This window comes from Triticum dicoccoides, chromosome 4B (assembly GCF_002162155.2).
Source record: "Triticum dicoccoides isolate Atlit2015 ecotype Zavitan chromosome 4B, WEW_v2.0, whole genome shotgun sequence".
NCBI lineage: Eukaryota > Viridiplantae > Streptophyta > Magnoliopsida > Poales > Poaceae > Triticum > Triticum dicoccoides.
The window spans coordinates 593,564,322-593,570,597 of record NC_041387.1 but is presented as its reverse complement, the minus strand read 5'-3'; the positions used below and the strand labels follow the sequence as shown (position 1 = coordinate 593,570,597).

At 57.8% G+C, this 6,276-nt stretch overlaps 1 pseudogene; it reads left to right on the top strand.

Moving 5' to 3' along the window:
- LOC119292859 overlaps positions 1–4,378 on the top strand; it is a 5,850-nt pseudogene extending 1,472 nt beyond the window's left edge.
- The last annotated feature ends 1,898 nt before the right edge of the window (positions 4,379–6,276 follow it).

Below are 6,276 nucleotides of genomic sequence, written 5' to 3'. Positions count from 1 at the left end.
CCTTGTTTGCGGCAGCGTTTGTGCTGCCCGCGTGTCTCGTGCGTATCTGTTTCCTCTCCTGGGCCGGGTGTTCGGGACGGGGTCCTCCCTCGTTCTCGTCGGTGTCCGTGCCTGTAATGGATAGTGCCCCGTGTGTCAAGCTTTCGCTCCTGTGTTGGAATGTGCAAGGGCTGGGGGATAGGGATAAGTGTGACGTCGTTAGAAACTCTATCAACGCTGTCGGCCCTGCCATCGCCTGCATCCAGGAGAGCAAGTTGGACGATCTCCCCTCTCTCAAAGCTCGCTCGTTCCTGCCGGCTCGTCTCGAGTGGTATGTCTGTAAGCATGCCGATGGGTCTCGTGGCGGTATTGTCACGGCTTGGGACCCCCGCGTCTTTTCTCTGGCCTCCTCTTCGTCCTCCCGCTTCACGCTCACCGCCTCCTTCCTATCCACCACGACCGCTCTCTCCTTCTCGATCACCAATGTCTACGCCCCCTCCGATCACGCTCTCACGACGGACTTTGTTCTCGACCTCCAGACGGTCGCCCGAGACATCTCCGGGCCCTGGATGGTGCTTGGAGATTTTAACTTGATCCGTTTCCCCCACGAGAAAAACAACGATAGGTTCGATGCCTCACGCGCTGAGGTTTTTAACTCTCTCATCAACGGGCTTGCGCTGCACGAGCTCGCGCTGTCTGATCGCATGTTCACCTGGACTAATAAGCGAGACCCGCCGACGCTGGCTCGCTTAGACCGTGTCTTGTTTGACTCGGCCTGGGATGTAGCCTTCCCGGACTCGTCCCTCTCCTCCCGCCCTCGGCCAACCTCGGACCACGTCCCCTTGGTCGTGGAAGCGCTCACCAAAATCCCTTCATCTCCGCGCTTTTTCTTTGAGAACGCCTGGCTCCGCGACCCTCAGTTCCTTCCCTCCACTCTTCCTTCATGGTCGAATGCTGGTCATGGGCGGTGCGCGGTGGGCTGCTTGGCAGCCCGCAAGAAGAGGTACAGAGCAGCGGCCAAGGTATGGAAAAGGCAACACAAGTTCATTCCCGCTTTCGATAATGACTGTAAATTCCTGATTGACTTGGTTGATTTTTGGGAGGAATGTCGTCCTTTATCCGATGCTGAAAACAGGCTCCGTCATGACTCGCTTCTGGCGCTGGTGGCCTCCATCAAGCGTCAGAGCGCGTACTGGAAGCACCGCGGGAAATGTTGAGCCGTCTGCGAGGGTGATGAGAACACGGGCTTCTTCCACGCAAGCGCCTCCCAGCGTAGGCGATCCAACTCCATCCGGGCCTTGGATGTGGACGGGGCTACAATCCTCGACCACGCGGGGAAGGCGGTGGCCCTCCTCTCCTTCTACTCCGAGCTCCTGGGCAGGGCGCGTTCGTCCATTTGGCGCTTCGACCTGCCGGCCCTGTACCGTGGCGCTTCTCGGGTCGACGGAGCTGCCCTGACTCGGCCGTTTTCGGCCGACGAGATCAAGGAGGCGGCGACTATGCTGGACCGCTCCAGCGCTCCTGGGCCGGACGGCCTCGGTCCGGCGTTCTACCAGGCGGCCTGGGGAGTCGTCTCCGAGGACCTGCAGCGGCTTTTCGCTTCTGTCCACGACGGGACGGCGGACCTCGACGCGATCAACCGGGCCTACATCGCCCTCCTGCCCAAGGGGGCGGGGGTGCCAACGCCGGCTGCTTTCCGCCCCGTTTCTCTCCAGAACGCGGACGTGAAAATTCTCTGCCGCGGCCTCACCTCGCGGCTGCAGCGACAGATTGGAAGCATCATCGACTGCGGTCAGTCCGGGTTCCTGGCTGGCCGGAGCATCTCGGAGAACTTTGTCTGCGCTGCCGAGGTCATTCAGTGTTGCCACAGGCGCCGCGCCCCCGTGCTCGTCTACAAGCTCGACTTCGCTAAGGCTTTCGATTCAGTAGACTGGGGTGCGCTGCGCCGAATCCTCGAGGTGCGAGGGTTCCCTGACCAATGGTGCTCTTGGCTGGATTCGATCTTCCGGTCCTCCCGATCGGCGGTGCTCCTAAACGGAGTGCCTGGGAAATGGTTCACGGTGCGCCGGGGGCTGCGACAGGGGGATCCGTGCTCGCCCTACCTCTTCCTCATCGTCGCCGACGTGCTGCAGCAGATGATCCGGCAAGACGGCGGGCTCTTCCATCCTCTTGTGGACGGAGAACCACCTCTCGTGCTGCAGTATGCGGATGATACGCTGGTTATTCTCAAGGCGGATGCCGGAGCGGCTTCCCGTCTGCGACGGATCCTCGACGACTTCGCGGCTGCCACGGGACTCACCATCAACTTCTCCAAAAGCACGCTCGTGCCCATGCATGTTCCGGCGGACGTGCTGGACATAACAGTCGGCGCCCTCGGCTGCGATGTTCAAGGGTTCCCGCAGGCCTACCTCGGGCTCCCTCTCTCCTGGGAGAAACTCTGCTTCGCGGATTTCCTCCCCATGATCGCCAAAGTCGACAAGTACTTGTCGGGGTGGCGTGCGCGCCTTCTCTCCCCTGCCGGGCGGCTCGTCCTCATCAATGCCGTCTTGGATGCTCTTCCCACGTACGCTATGGCGGCTATGTTGCTCCCTCCGGCGGTGATCAAAGTGCTTGACTCGCTGCGTCGTGCCTTCCTTTGGAACGTGGCTGAGCGCGCGTCTGGCGCCCAATGTTTGGTGGCGTGGGAGCGAGTGTGCCGGTCCAAGGCGGAGGGCGGGCTGGGGGTTCGCGACCTCGCAACGCAAAACCGGTGCCTCCTGATCAAGATGCTTCATCGACTCCATGCCTGCTGCGCATCGTCGCGATGGGCGACGTGGGTCTGGGCTGAGCTCGCGGGGCAGTCCCTCCTCTCCGTGTCGGCAGCTCGGACGACCGGGGAGCACGGCAAGGCTCTCGGCGGTCTCCTCCCGCTCTACCGCAGTCTCACGGCGGTGGAGGTCTGTGACGGGAAGCGAACATCCTTCTGGTTCGATAATTGGCTCCCATGTGGAGCTGTTGCGGCGGCCTTCCCCGCCCTCCTCTCACACGCGACTGATCGCGAGGCCACGGTGTGGTGGGTGCGCTCCCACGGGCTGAGCAGTGCTCTTGTGCCCAGGCTCACCACTGTCGGCGCGGCGGAGCGGGACTCCCTCCTGACGCTAATGGATGGGGTCGCCCCGGCCCCGGGGGACGACGTGCGGAGCTCGGTTTTGTGCCCGGGTCCTCGGGGGGGCATTGCGGCGGCCAAGGTCTACGCTCTGGAGAGGTTCGGTGGGGTGCAAGCTGCCTTCGCCGAGTTCATTTGGGGGTGCGCTGCTCCCTCTCGCGTCCGCTTCTTCGGCTGGCTCCTGACCCAGCGACGGGTGCACACGCGGGACGTCCTTCTCCGGAAAACCATCGTCGCTGCGGAGGAGGCGGCGTGTCCCATCTGCGGTGATACGCTTGAGACGGCGGATCACATGATCTTTTCTTGTCCTTTCGCGCGCGCGTTCTGGAGAACCATTGGACTCGAGGTGGCCGGACGAGGATACAATGTGGGGGCTCTACAGGACCTGGACGTTGGTGCCATGGCCGGCGAAGCTACTGCTGTGTCCTTTGTTCTGCTGTGCTGCTGGCAGCTTTGGAAGCATAGAAACGCGGTGGTCTTCCAAGGCGCGCCGCCCTCCCTTGCCCGTCTCCTCGGCTGCTGCAGGGAGGAGGCTGCCCTGTGGAGGGGGCGCTTGAAGGTGGCTGATCGGCCGTGCATTGACAGGTGGCTGCTGGTGTTCGCGTACTCCGGCTAGTTCATCTTGCTTGCCTCGGGGGAGGGCTTGTGCTCCCCCCACCCTCTCCGGCGCGGCTGTGCGTCGAGGGGTGCTGTCGCTTCTCTCCCTCCCTCTGTTAAAACCTGCCTCCCCCCGGGGGGTGATTCAATAAAAAGAAAAAGAAATTTCAGGTGGAGGGCTTTCGCCCCTCCCCCGGTGACTTCCAAAAAAAAAAAAAACTGTTCGAACGTCGACGGAATGCTAGCTCCTGCTAGCAAGCTGTACACTGAGATTTGAGATCGAGATTGGCCAAAGAGGAAATTAATCCTGACGTTGCATGTTTTTGGCAGGACCTGACGCTGGGAAGATCCCTGATGAGGGTCGGCTCGATGTTCGTGGACAACCTGAAACTGCAGCCACCATACACCGAGGCTCGCTACGGCTCGGTGCGCAAGGTGTTCGTCGTCCTCAAGGACGACAACGCCATCTTTGAGGGGTTCCAACGGTGGATGGTCCGGAACTGCCCCGTGGACGAGGTCAGGGAAATCCACGGCGCCGACCACATGGCGTTGCTCTCGACGCCGGCCGAGCTCGCGCACTGCCTCGCCGACATCGCCGGCAAGTATGCTGCTTGCATTGACGATGGTGTGGCGCCCGTTGCTCGTTGCCGGTATTAATTTTTGATTTGTCAATACTGTGGCCGTCGTTGCCGGCCTTTGTTACTGATCAATCTACAGTACGTACTGCTCTTGCTACCTCATGGTCGGGCCGGCCGATATTTTTTTTATTATTAAAAAATAGCCGCAAGTTCCAAGACATTTATATCGTACTCAATTTCAGACAGATGATGTTTCACAGGTGCTGCATGGAACTTTGTGGCTATTTTAATTTGTAATCAAAATAATGGTAGGTGAGCACCTACTCGTTGTCGATCCATTATGATCGACGTCATGGGCAGATTTCCTCTGGAGACCACAGGCCCCATTTAGAAGTGAGCTATGATATTTATATCCTATGAACAAAGAGGCTTTATTAAGAACAGTAAAACTGTGGACTCTTGATATACTCGTATTACTAATTTAAACTAGTAACATACATATGTTATTATCTTTATAGTCGGTACTAACATATGTGTGGTATCATACAAATCTTCATTTATTTAGACTCATTTTTTCTTCTGTGTTATGTTACGGCAACATATTATGTTACCGCAAACACTTCTCTTCATGATCCACTAAGTGAGCTAGATGTGTGTGTGCGCGCAAGTTTTTTTCCCTACGCCAAGGCTAGGGTTTGTCTCCTCTCTGGCGATCCCATCGCCTGAGAGTCCTCCTACCGATCGAAGATCCGTCCCTCGTAGGGTTCACGTGCTCCCGCCCCGCGCCTCTCATCCCGGTGGTCGGGGGTTACGCCTCTCCAAGGGATGATGGATTCGGTGGCCGATGCTCTGTCCGGAACGAGTAGTGGCGGCGGCGATGCCGCCAAGGCGGCAGATCTTGGTGATTTCATGGAGCAACTCCATCTGGAAGATGCAGACTTCGATGATCTGGTGATTGAAGAGGACGATCCGGCGGTGAACGAAGGCGTACGCTGGCTAGCCCTGGCTAGGGTTCATACGGCAAAAACCTTTAGCCCGACGGCGTTCTACAAGGATATGCGTGCTGCTTGGAACATGGCGAAGCCCGTGAGGTTCAGACCCGTCGGACCAAACGTCTTCGTAGTTCAGGCAGAGTGTCTCGGCGATTGGGAACGCATGGTGGATCAAGGGCCATGGCTCTTCAGGAATATGGCGGTGCTCATGGCACCATATGATGGGTTCACGAAGGTGGAGGAGGTGTCGGTGCTGTTTATGCCGATTTGGCTCCAAATTCACAAGCTACCCGAGGGCTTTTGCAAGAAGAATATAGTGGAATCTTTGTTAAGGAACTCCGGTGATATCCTAGAGATGAGGCTGAACGGGAACACACGTGGCGATTATGTGAGGTTTAGGGTGCGGCATGATATCCAAAAAACCCTAACAAAGTTTGTTAGCATTGTCAGAGGAAAGGAGAGGCAAGTGTTCTTAGTTCGCTATGAAAAGTTAGCTCGTTTCTGCAGCGTTTGTGGCCTTATTGGGCACGACTTTAAGGAGTGTGGATCCGGGGTTCATGATGAAAAGGAGAAGAAATTTGGTCCCTGACTGTATGCCGATGGCCTAAACAAAATAAGGCAGGATGAGGCTGGCAATAGCTCCGATCAGAAGCAGTTTCAGTGTTCGTCAGCAAAGGAAAAGGAAGTGGCTAAGGTTGTGGACCCAGATTTAACTGACACGGCGTCTAGTCCGTCGAAGCATGGTACCAGCAGCATGCAGGTGGATCCAGCGGCTCGGAAGAGGTTGGCCATGGAACTAGAAGTTGGGGAGGAACAAAAACAAAGCCACCTCGGGTACTTTGGCGCTGACTCAGGGTCTGGGGGAAGATGGAGGAGACCAAGCTTCTCCGACTAACAGCTCAAACATCAAGAGAGCAAAGGTTACTGCACCGAAAGTGTCTGAAGAGAAATCGGCGGCCTCCTTCGAGGAGGACCACCGGGTCCA